Source organism: Hipposideros armiger, unplaced genomic scaffold (assembly GCF_001890085.2).
Source record: "Hipposideros armiger isolate ML-2016 unplaced genomic scaffold, ASM189008v1 scaffold_566, whole genome shotgun sequence".
Classification (NCBI taxonomy): Eukaryota; Metazoa; Chordata; class Mammalia; order Chiroptera; family Hipposideridae; genus Hipposideros; species Hipposideros armiger.
This window is the reverse complement of record NW_017731916.1, coordinates 44,460-56,652: the sequence shown is the minus strand read 5'-3', so window position 1 is coordinate 56,652 and position 12,193 is coordinate 44,460. Positions and strand designations below refer to the sequence as shown.

The window sequence follows — 12,193 nt, the reverse complement described above, 5'->3', positions numbered from 1 at the left end:
CGAGCTGTTGTTCACCATCTTAGCTGTAGAGGGCGCAGCATCACTGGCCCTCATGTGGGATCCGAACCCGGGCCCTGCTGCTCAGAGCTGGTGTCCCTAGCCAACTCCTAACCAATGTGCCACTCGGCTGGCCAGAGATGTACTTTCTATATTAGATATAATACAAGCTATTTCAAAAATTTTTCACAGTATTTAGATGACAGTCAAAACCACCTGCATCTTTAGATCCAATTTCCAGTACATTTTATCCTTCTCTTCATCTTGACTGCTTGTCCTTATGAGATTCTGCTCCATTTTTCTTTACTAACCTTACTGTTTCCCAATATTTAGAATCCAGAACAACTACTTAACCTATTTTTCTGCAGAATAAACTATTGGGTATATCATCATGCTTTTGATCTACCATGGACATAAATTTTATTTTAGAAAGACATCACTTTTATGTACTGCATAATGTATGTGGGGCTTTTTGTTTGTTTTTAATTGGGGAATTGGGGGAGCGGAACAGTGTTGGGGAATTGGGGAAGGGGACCAACCAAGTTGTTGTTCTTCAATCTTAGCTGTGGAGGGCGCCAATCACCATCTGGCTGCCTGTTGGCAGCTCATGGCTTCTAAGCTCAACGTGCTGTGTTCAATCTTAGTTGCGGGTGGGCATAGCCACCGTCCCATGCAGGAGTTGAACCAGCAGCCTTGTTGTTAAGAGCGCATACTCTATCCGCTGAGCCATCCGGGTGGCAACTAAGCTCAAGGTGCCCAGTTCAGTCTTAGTTGCGGATGGGCATAGCCCACCATAGAACAGGCAGTCTTGTTGTTAGGAGCACGTGCTCTCACCAGCTGAGCCATCCTGCCACCTGTTGGCAGCTCGGGCGCAGCGTCACTGGCCCATATGGGAATCGAACTGGCAGCCCTGTTGCTCAGAGCTCGCGCTCTTAAGCTAACTCTTAACCAACTGAGCCACTCGGCCGGCCCCCTGTTTCTTATGTTTTATATGGATTTCAGCACTTTTTTCTTGCATCACATTTGGAACTGGGGTCTCAAAAGAGGTCCAGGCAATAATGCTTCCAAGATAATTGGGCTGCATCCTCATTTGTAAAATAAGAAACACTTTACTTTTCGAATTTTATTTGAGCATTCCTTCTCTGATCTTTAATGATGTATTCATTTTATAGCTATGGAAACTTAACCTCACCTCACTCTTAACCCTTCTTCATCTCCCTCTGCATTCATAGAAAGGGACCCACCCCAGGGCCCCCCCAGGTCCAGGGCATCTCTGCATCCATAGTAACCATATCAGCTTCTTTTGTCACCATGGTGACGGCTCAGCCGAGCCAGATGGTCGCTATGGTAACTAGGGGCGGGTAGCAGGGTCCCGGCAGGCTGTGCGCATGCGCGCGGGGGAATCCTGACTGTACCGCGCGCCCGCGGCCCCCCAGCTCCCCTCGACATGGCGCTGAGACGGCGGCGCGGACTCCGGCTCTGCGCCCGGCTGCCCGACTTTTTCCTGCTGCTGCTTTTCAGGGGTGAGTATGCGAGTTTCTGCCTTTTGGAGAGTTTGATCTGGGGGTGATGGGAGCAGAGCGGGCCCGAAGCAGATGGAACCGGTATAGGCGGGAATAGCGGTCCCGGCCCCTGGGGCTCCCGGGGCTCGCCCGGAGGAGCGGGAGGAGCGGCGGCGCCCGCGCCCGGGAGAGAGGAGTCGGATCCGCGCCTCCCGGCGGGGTCCGGGCAAGTTGGCGGGGGCGGCGTTGGAGTTCGGGGCAGTTCGCCGCGGGCGAGGGTCTCGACCCAGGCAGCGGGCACCGCCTTCTGAAAAGACAGTGCCAGCTTCGGCGTGGACTCGGGAACTTGCTTGAAGACACTGTGGAGCGAGCGCCGTCCCCAGAGGTGGACAGTGAGCGGCCTTCCGAAGGACCAGCGAGGCACAGTTCCAAGGCCTCCCCGGCTTCTTTGTCACAGCCCTCTGGGGATCTGTTGTTCATTTGTCCCTTGTTGTAAACAAAGGGACTGAATTGGGCAAACCCAGCTTTCCTTTCGAGGAAAAATAAAATGCCACAGATGTCAGTCAAGTACTTTTATTTATCTCCATTCTGGCCTGGTAGATTCCGCAGACCCATACTTACCCTGAAAATAGCATCTGGGCCATTTTGATCAGGATACGATGATAAGCCTGGGAGTTTTGATTTGTCTTTTCCACTCTCTGGAATTCTCATTAGATAGAAGCGTGTGTCCCGGGACAGTTGGATAGAAGGACTGAAATATTAATAGCTTCTTTAAACTTTTTTTTGGGGGGGCGGGGGTAGTGGGGCAGGGTGGGGGAACAGCGTGTTTTTTCGAGGACCCATCAGCTCCAAGTCAAGTAGTTGTTTCAATCTAGTTGTGGGGGGCGCAGCTCAGTGGACCATGTGGGGATGGAACCCCCAACCTTGGTGTTCTGAGCTCTGCGCTCTAACCAACTGAGCTAACTGGCCGCCCCTGAAATATTAATAGCTTCTGTTTAGTGAGCACATACTGTATACTGGACACTTTGAAATCATTATTTTATTTAAGTCCTTACAACAACTTTGTGTGTTTTATTAACCCATTTCAGATAAAAAAAAACTAAGACCTAAGTCAAGTCTGTTTTCTAAGGCTGCATTCCAGATAAGTAGGGAAGACTCAAACTCATTTTGACCTAAAGTACTACACCACACTTTTTCTTCCTTATTGGCCATGTGCAGGTAACGAAACCAGGTATTTTTTTCATTTTTTTAGGTTATTTTATTGTTTGGCTTATTTGCCATTGTCATCCCATGATGTCTTCCAGAATATACAAATTAAAACACGAAGTGACTGTTTGGAGTGGGGGTGGAAGGACTAGGAAAACAAAGCACTCCTGTGTTTGATGCTCATTCACGGGAGTGTCCATAATGGTGGCAGTAAAAAGTGAGGGTCTCGGACAGAAGCTGTGGAAACAGGGCTCTGTGATGAAGGATAAGTTTCAGGGTACAGATGTTGTCCATATACTTGCCTGAAAGTGATTTCCAAAAACATGTGGTTGAGTGATATAAGTGGTCAGAGGCTAGCCAGGGGACGAGGGTGTCAGGAATGTCCAGCTCCCGGCTTTGTTGGTCACATTGACACTGTTCTATTCACAGACTGGAACAACTCCCTATTGTTGAAAAGGTCTGTTCACATGAAAGTTGGCAGTTTTTATTGCAGGAACATTTGGCAATTTAGTTCAGGAATGAGTTTCAGCTTGGTGGTTTGTTAATAAAACTAGAAGATGCTAAGGACTTCAAATACCCATAACCTTTTATTTTGCTCTCCTGGAGGGGCTTGCTTTGTGGCTTTCTTAATATTAAGGAGGAAGAATCAAATTTGCAAAATAGGACCAGTGACAGAATCAAGGTGGTAGGATGTAGTAATCCATGGGGTGGGGGTAGGGGGGTGTAGCTATCTCTTTTAAAAAGTAAGGGGACTCTTTTTCCATTAGTTTATACTCCAAATATACTGTAATAGCTTGAAAACTTTATTATTCTACAGGTCATGACATCTGTGTGTTTTTATTTTTATGATTACTCTTTTCTTCTTTTTTTTTTTTTTTACAGTTGCAGAAAAGGACAGTTTATTTAAAAAAAAAATACATTTCAAAGAATCAGAAGTGGGCCCGGGCAGTAGAGAATAGCTCAAGGGCCATTATTAGAAGAGAAAGTACACTCCAAAGAGTTTGGAGCAAACCGAGCAAAGGAAGCTCAAAAGGCCCAAAAGGGCCAAGGGCAAGGGCCAGGGAGTCATTATTAGGAGAAAAAGTACACTCCAAAGAGTTTTGAGTGGGCTGAGCAAAGGAAGCTCAAAAGGTCATGATGACTCTTTTTAATTGCTATTGTTTTTCAATATTTTCATTTTAAAATGTTTGGTTTCCAGTATAATATAAACATTCTTTATTAGTTACCCTTTGTCAGGCTTTATTATAAGAATTTAACATGTATTTTAATTCATTTCATATTGATAACCACTCTTAAGAGGCTGTTACTATTTTTTTTCCCATTTTGTGGATGAAAAAAAAGAAGTACAGAAAAATTCAGTAACTTGCTGACTGTGATTTATTTGGAAATCTTCAACCGTTTGTGTTAATCCAAGTTTAGTTACTTGTATTACACCATTTGACAGGAGTTCTTACGGATCAGTTTAATCAAATTATCAAATATTCAAAGCTGTGTTGTTTGTATTCTTTTGTTGAATTGGTGATAGATGCAATTCAACTTTACAAATGTTATGCCACATCATGTCTTTTATGAATGATTACGTAGTAATTACTGTTGGACTTCCAAATCTTTTGATGTCCTAGAGAGAAGTGCTTCATTCAGAATTAAAACCGAAACAATTTGTATTCTTGGGACAAGACAGTGTGCTGAAGCCTAACAAAATCTGAAAATTCAAAATTTCAGGATATTTAAAAAAAAAATGTTTTCGGTTTTCTATTTGCATTTGTTGGGGCTCTTGAAACTTTTTTTTAAAAAGTGACTTATTCTTCCACGTTGTTTCCTTTTAAACTCTCTGACAGATATAATCATGATCAGACGTGTGTATTTTCAGTAAAACAAGGAACACCTGCCCTGAAGCATGCAGTGCCTCAAATCAGCTGTTCACTCCCAGATGACTTGATAGGCATTTGTTCTTGAGTGCTTCAGACTAGGGAGACTGAATGGATAGCTATTAGAGATACTTAATCATAAGAAATTGCAATATTACATCCAGACAAAATTATTGTACACCCAACCCCTAAGCTCAGTGCAACTTGTTCTTAAGGCAGCCCAATAGGGTAGGCGTAAATCAGTTCTTTTGTAAAAAAACCCATATTTTTATTATTTTTGTATGATTTGTTTTTCTGAGATGGCCACATAATGTAACTGAAGAAGCTATGGATTTAGTACATTCAACTAGCAGCTGTGAGAGATGTGATATTAGCAAATTCCTTCTCCATAAATTCTTTGAATTTTTTTCAATCACAAGTGGGGTAATAGAAAGGAAAGAAAATATGTGTGAATGAATTTAGGATGTATGGATTCTGCTGCTGATACTCTAGTCATGAAGTTGGATTCTCTTTTTAAAAATATGTTTATATTCAGGTAGTGTGAATGTGATGCTGTTAATGCTGAATGCAGATTTTAAATCTGTATTTACTCTCTGCATGCTAACAGTATATACAGATAGCTTCCCTGGAGTATAAAGAGATCCTGAAAGAAAGTTTTGGTAAACACATTCTTTTACACCTAGTTTAGCAAGGACAGTATCCACTATGGAACTCTATATTGAGATCTAAAGCTCTAATTTACTGCCTCTCCCATTTGTCATGACACACAGAAAGCTCCCTGAGAATGAGCACTTGTTTCTGATGTCAAAAAGTGCTGTAGTATTTTGTGTTTGGTGTATTCTTTCTTTTTAAGTAGTCTCTGTTATGTGTTATATATTTCCCATTAAGTGGTAAATATGTATAACAGGATTTTCAATGCTGTTTGTGTAGAAACATCTTTTCTACACAAGTTTACAATAAATGATGCAAACATTTTTTGTTATGTCATCTTTCATTTTCAGAGTATCCCAAGGCTTCAATGGCTCAGCCTTCTTTCTGCAAATCATTTGCCATAATCAGATAGTGCGAAATCCATGCTGTCTGCTTTGCCTAACTTACCCTCAAGCTCACAGTGATCCTACTTCTCTCTAGATAAGCATAGTTCTTAGTATGTAGTTCAGTTCAGTGCAAGAGATACTGGTATTTATTATCTATAATGTGCCAGCCACTGTTCTTCACACTAGGGGTGCAAAATGAATAAAGCATCTCCAGCCCTTGAAGAGCCAGGATGAGTGCATGCTGAATTAATGTTGGGCGTTACTGGGTGTAAATGCATTTTTGTCTTCTTTTTTAATGAGTTTATTTGAGCTAAATTAATGACATACACTGGGGAGCAAGATCTCATATGCCCCCGTATTTTATCTTCTTAATGATATTACAAATTTGTTGGGAACAGAGACTGAATTTAATTTCCTTTGTATCTTTCCAGTAAATATTCTTTGTCACTTGAAAGTCAGTTAATGTTTCTTAAACACTGCCTATGCATCTAAGCATTTTTTATGTATCTTATCTTAGTTCCAGTGGCCCCAGGAACTTTTGGAAATTTTCAGTTTTTACTGTAGTGGGAGAAAGAAAATGGCAAGTATTTCTTGGGTTGGTTTAATTTAAAAATCTTGTTTCTACCATCTACCCGATGTGGTTATTCAAGGATAGGAAGAAAAACATGGGGAAATACTTATGTCATAATTTAAGTGACACAAGCTGCAGGCATGACTAGTATATACCAAATGGTTACAATTACATGGAACTTCTAATACTTAGGGGGGAAAAAAACCTGGGGAAAAAAATGAACCAAAGTGTTGATAGGTACTGGTTTTGAGTGGTATGTCTTACCGCTCATTATTTTCTACTTTTCTATCTGTTCTCAGCCTATTCTTTTGTCTTTTTCCAAGTGTTCTTTAATGAGGATGTTTTTAATATAAAACATTTCATTTTGTTTTGGCCTCCAGTAGATAAATGGTGGAATTTAAAATTTGATATTACTAAGGATTTTTTTTTAAGTGGGAAGACTTTGTGAAGTTTAATGTGATAGCATGTGGATTGTGCCTTTTTCTGGCTCCTTAATTCATGTCAGCCTCAGTGGATGGAGGAGGGGCTGACACAAAGTTCAGTTGTTGGACGTGCATCTGTAGTGACTCATCTGAGAGATTTGCTGTCATTGGCTTTTGGGTGGGGTAGCCAGCTGCGGCATCCTCAGCAAATGGTTAACTGGAAAACTGAAAGAGCTGTTGAGATTACTTCTCTCTTCTTTTTTTTGGGGAACAAACCAACAAAATAATCTGAGTTGTGGCTTTGGTTTGCTTGTTCAGAGTTAGCCAACATTTATTGAACACCTACTTTGTGCCAGTTGGGCAACTCCTGAGGGCCTGTTTTTTTGTTTTGTTTTTTTTTTGAATGAGAGAAATTTCAGATCAAATTGACTTCCTTGGAAAGTAGACTTTGAAAGATGTTTCCTGAAGTGGGCTGTCGGCTGATGCACCCTTATCACTTCTTCCTGCCCACCACAGACTTCCTTGTTGGGTGTATTTCTGTAAGGAAAGTGTTTAATGTCTTTAGGATCAAGTGCAGCTGTCTGGAGAATTACAAAACAAAGAATGAAGCAAATCCTAAGACAGCTGCCTTTTTTGGGGGGTGGGGTGGGGGCTGTGTTTTTCCTCTACAGTATCTCTATCAGGGTGCTGGAGTTTAATCAGCTAGTCCCAATTCGTTTGGCAATCTCCATTTTCACTGCAGTAAATCTTTCCACCGGCAAAACAGGGAAATGTAAGATAAGTGCTTTCCTGTACCTGAAGGAACATTCAGTTTAGATGTTAATTAACAGAGTAGCACTTTGGGTTAATGTCTTCAGTGTTTAGAAGTGAGAACACTAGCTCTGGGCTGGCCTGGTGGAGGAGAATTGCAAAGAGTGGATCTATAGGAGTAATTTTGATTTACATAGTGCAGATTTTGGGAATGGAGGTGTTGAGGGCCAACTAATGTGAGTGAAGGCGTGGAGTTGGGAATACATATGTTGTATTTTGGGACCAGTGAGTTATTTGAATGGTAAATAATAACAGCCACCGTTATTGAAAACTATGTCAGGCACTGTGCTGGTAGTTTTTCCTGGGCTGTCTTCGTTGATCTCAGCAGTCAGTTTTTATAGGTTTCCTTTTGCAGAAGATGAATCTGAGGCTCAGGTAGGTTAATTACCTAGCCCAAGGTCACAGCTAGTATGTTTAGGAACCAAATTGTCCACTGAAGAGAGCGTTAGGAACTAGATAGTAAAGCGCTTTCAATGCCAAACTAAGAAATTTGGACCTTATTATGTATGTTCTAGAAATTCATTTGGCAGTTTGAAGCAGGGAAGTGATCTGATCAAAGTGATTTTAGAGGTATTCATCTGATATTCAAGAAGACTGGAGAGGGAAGGTCAGTTAGGAAGCTACTAGAATAGTTCAAGGTCGCTTTCTTTTGGGAAGGTCTCTTGATATTGAATTCATTTTTATTTATATCTGAAAATATATTTGTTTTAATCTTGTTCTTCAAATATAGATTTACTGGATACATAATTTGAGGTTGACAGTTATTTTGTCTTAGTCTGGTCTGTATAACACTGATGTTTTCTGGTTTCCGTCATTCCTGTTGCACAGGCTGCTGTCTGTCAGGTCATCAATCTTTCCTAGGTTGCCTGTCTTCTCCCCAGCCACTTTAAAGATGTTTTCTTTGTCTTTGGCATTCTGAAATGTTACTACATTGTGTCTAGTGTGGATTTCTTTTTAATGATTCTACTTGTTCTTATGTTGTAGTTTGTGTATCTGTGAATTTACATCTTTCCTGAGAATGCTCAGGTATTTTCAGTTCAAATACTGCCTAGCTTCTATTTTCTTAATTCTTTCCTTCTGGGACTCTGTTAAAATCTATTCATTCTGTCTTCCAAGACTGTTAATGTTTCTGTAATAATTTCATATTCTTTGCTCTGTGCTGTTCTGGGTTATTTACTTTGTTTTGCTTTATAGTTATTTATCTTTTTGAAAGTTTTTTTTTCCTCTCTCTTTTTTAGAAATTTTACTGGGGAACAGTGTATTTTTCCAGGACCTATCAGCTCCAAGTCAAGTAGTTGTCTTCAATCTAGTTGGGGAGGGTGCAGCTCCTTGGCCAATGTGGGAATCAAACCGGCAACCTTGGTGTTATGAGCCTGTGCTCTAACCACCTGAGCTAACCAGCTGTCCCTATAGTTATTTATTTTGCCAGCTGTATTTAATCTGTCATTTAACCAATTGAATTTATTTATTTATTTAAAAAAAAAAGATTTTTATTGGGGAATTGCGTGATGGGAAAGCGCTGGGTAATTGGGGAAGGGGAACAGACAAGTTGCTGTCCTTTTGTTCTTCAGTCTAGTTGTGGAGGAAGTTGCTTCACTGGCCCTAGTTGGCACCATCATTGCGCTCTTCCCAGGTGTGGCAGATCAGTCGCTGGCTTCTGGACGGCTGCTCACTGGTGGCTGCTGGCTGCTCACAGCGGCTGTTGGCTACACACGGTAGCCTATGGCAACCCACTGCAGCAGGGGCTACAGCCTACGCTGTCGCCAAGCCAGCTCTTAACCAACGCGCCGCTTGGCCGTCCCTGAATTTATTTTTTAACCAATTATATTATTCATTTAAAAAATTTTACTTGGTTCTTTTTATAATCTGGTCTCTTGCTTGCTTAATTTTTTACTTTATTTTCTTAAACATTTCATGTTTTATATTCTGTATCTGACTCTTCAAATATCTGAAGTTTCGGGATCTAAATCTAATGTTTGTTGTTTCTTATGACTTACTTGTGGTGTTTTTTTTATACTATATTACTTGTAAGCTGATATTTGTTTGACCTCAATCTGGGCAAATCTGGGTCTGACCTAAGGATGCTTTTTGTGGGAGAGTATGCTTCTACTGGATGGCAGCCACGTGGGATGGCTTTACCTCTTTCAGGGTCAGAGTCAGCCTCTCTGCCCTCCTGCTGGCCCAAGGATCAGCCTTCTCTCCTGAAGTGTTGCCTTCAGGGTCACACCCATCTTACTACTTCCTGGTTGCAGCCCACAGCTATTTTGTTTGTTTTTTGAAAGATTCCCCCACTTCCCCTGAGCTCAGAGATACATTACAAACTGGTGTTAGGAAGGGTCTGGTTGCTGGAGTATAAAGGCCTTTTGGAGTGTCTAATTCACTACACTGCTGGAAACAGGAATCTTGGCTTTTTTTAACCTATCCCCCCTTTTGTTTAACATAATAGTCATACACCTTTGTTAATATTATGAAGATCATGCTTTTATTTTCATTTTTCACATATGAATAAAATTAAAATATTGGCTATGTTTTTTCAGAGCACATATACCCCTTGGAGGTCCTGATATACTTAGGGGCAACGGTTGTATAATTCCTACTAAGCATCACTGCTTTAAGGATGGAGCTTTATGATTTTATAAAGACATACTCAGTCGAACAACTGTAATCTCTTTTCTTGGGTCGGTTTATCTGAGAAGTTACCATCTATCATTCAACATACAGCAACTTGAAATTTAGAGATAGCTGTTCTACACTAGACAGGCGCCTGCTTACTCTGCTAGTAACATATAGGTGAAGACATTCAGAGACAAAATGTAAAGGTAATCTTCAGCTTCTGAAGATTCACATTCCTACAGGATGAAATGCTGGTTCTCTGAAAGCCTCAGCCCCCGCTGCGTCCTGGGACTGCTCCATTGTTTGCAGCCCTTTCACGTACTTTTCTGGCTGAAGGAAGGAGCACAGCGTGGGTGTTAGGCATTCCGGATTCATTTCCCAGATTTGCATGTGATTCATTTTTGGGCCTTGGGGAAGTAATACTGGTTTTAACCCAAATCACTTGAAAGTAATTTAAATACCACCTCTCTCACACTACTGCCAAAACATCCACATTTCTTTCCCCTTATTTGATAACTCATTTTAGCGGTATGAGTTTCAGATCCATAGAATTGATTTTACGGACATTTTAAACTGAGTATTTGGATTAGTTTATTTGTTAGTTAAAAGTGCTTTTGAGGGTTTTGAAAACCTAGTTCACAAAAATCTCTTGTGAATTTTTAGAAGTGTTTTAGAGTCAGATAAGCTTGGTTTGGTTTGAAACACTGTTCCACTCTTAAGAGGTTGGGAAAGTTCATCTTTCAGAGCCTCAGGGTTTTTTTTTTGTTTGTTTTGTTTTGTTTTTTAAATCTATAATTTTACTAGATATAGTGGGGTTTTTAAAAGATTTTTATTAAAATATAGGTAACATGCAATATTATATTGGTTTCAGGTGTTCACAGTAGTTATTCAACATTTATATACTTAAAGAAGTGATCGCCATGATAAGTTCGGCATCCATCTGAGACTCTATCACGCTATCACAATATTATTGACTCTATTCCCTGTGCTGTACTTTATGTCTCCATGACTTATTTGTTTTCTACCTGGAAATTTGAATCTCTTATTCCTCTTCACCTTTTCACCCCTTTTAAAAATTTTCAATTACAGTTGACATTCATTATTATTTTATGTTAATTTTAGGTATACAGCACAGTGGTTAGACATTATATAATTTAAGAAGTGATCTCCCTGATTAGTACTGCCTGGCACTAAACAGTTATTACTATATTATTGAATATATTCCCTATGCTTTTACATCCCCATGACTATTTTGTAACTACTAATTTGTAATTCTTAATGTCTTCACATTTTTCACCCTGCCCCCAAACCCCTTCTCATCTATCACCTGGGTAAATCTAGTAACCATCTGACACCATACATAGTTATCACACTATTATTGACTGTATTCCATATGCTATATACCCTACATCCCCATGACTACTGTGTAACAACCAATTTGTACTTCTTAATCCCTTCCCCTTTTTTACCCACTCCCAAACCCCCTCCCTTTTGGCAACCATCAAAATGTTTCTGTGAGGGTTTCTGTTTTTTGTTTGTTTTGTTCTTTAGATTCCACTCATAAGGGAAATCACACTGCATCTGTCATTTTCTGTCTGACATATCCCACTCAGCATAATACACTCCAGGTCCATCCATGTTACCACAGATGGCAAGAACCCATTCCCTTCCCTGGCTGAGCAATATTCCATTGTACATGTGTACCACCTCCTCTTTATCAATTCATCCATTGATGGACACCCAGTCAGCCTCCAAATTTTGGCCATTGTAAACAACGCTGCAATGAACATATAGATGCACACATCCCTTCAAAGTAGCATTTTGGGTTTCTTTGGATAAATACCCAGATGTGGGAATACTGGGTCCTTCTTTGTTTCTTGCTATAGCCTTTGTTTTAAAGTCTATTTTGTCTGGTATAAGTATTGCTACTCCAGCTTTTTGTTTGTTTGTTTCCATTTTCATGAAATATCTTTTCCCCATCCCTTTACTTTCAGTCTCTGTGTGTCTTTTTTTAAAGATTTTTATTTGGGAATTGGGGGATGGGAACAGCACTGGGGAATTGGGGGAATGGGAACAGACAAGTCGCTGTCCTTTTGTTCTTCAGTCTAGTTGTGGAGGATGTTGCTTCACTGGCCCAAGTTGGCACCATCATTGTGCTCTTCCCAGG

At 40.5% G+C, this 12,193-nt stretch overlaps 1 pseudogene; it reads right to left on the bottom strand.

Annotated features, from left to right (window-relative positions):
- Positions 1-1,348: 1,348 nt before the first annotated feature.
- LOC109371369 (26S proteasome non-ATPase regulatory subunit 10 pseudogene) overlaps positions 1,349-12,193 on the bottom strand; it is a 14,578-nt pseudogene continuing 3,733 nt past the window's right edge.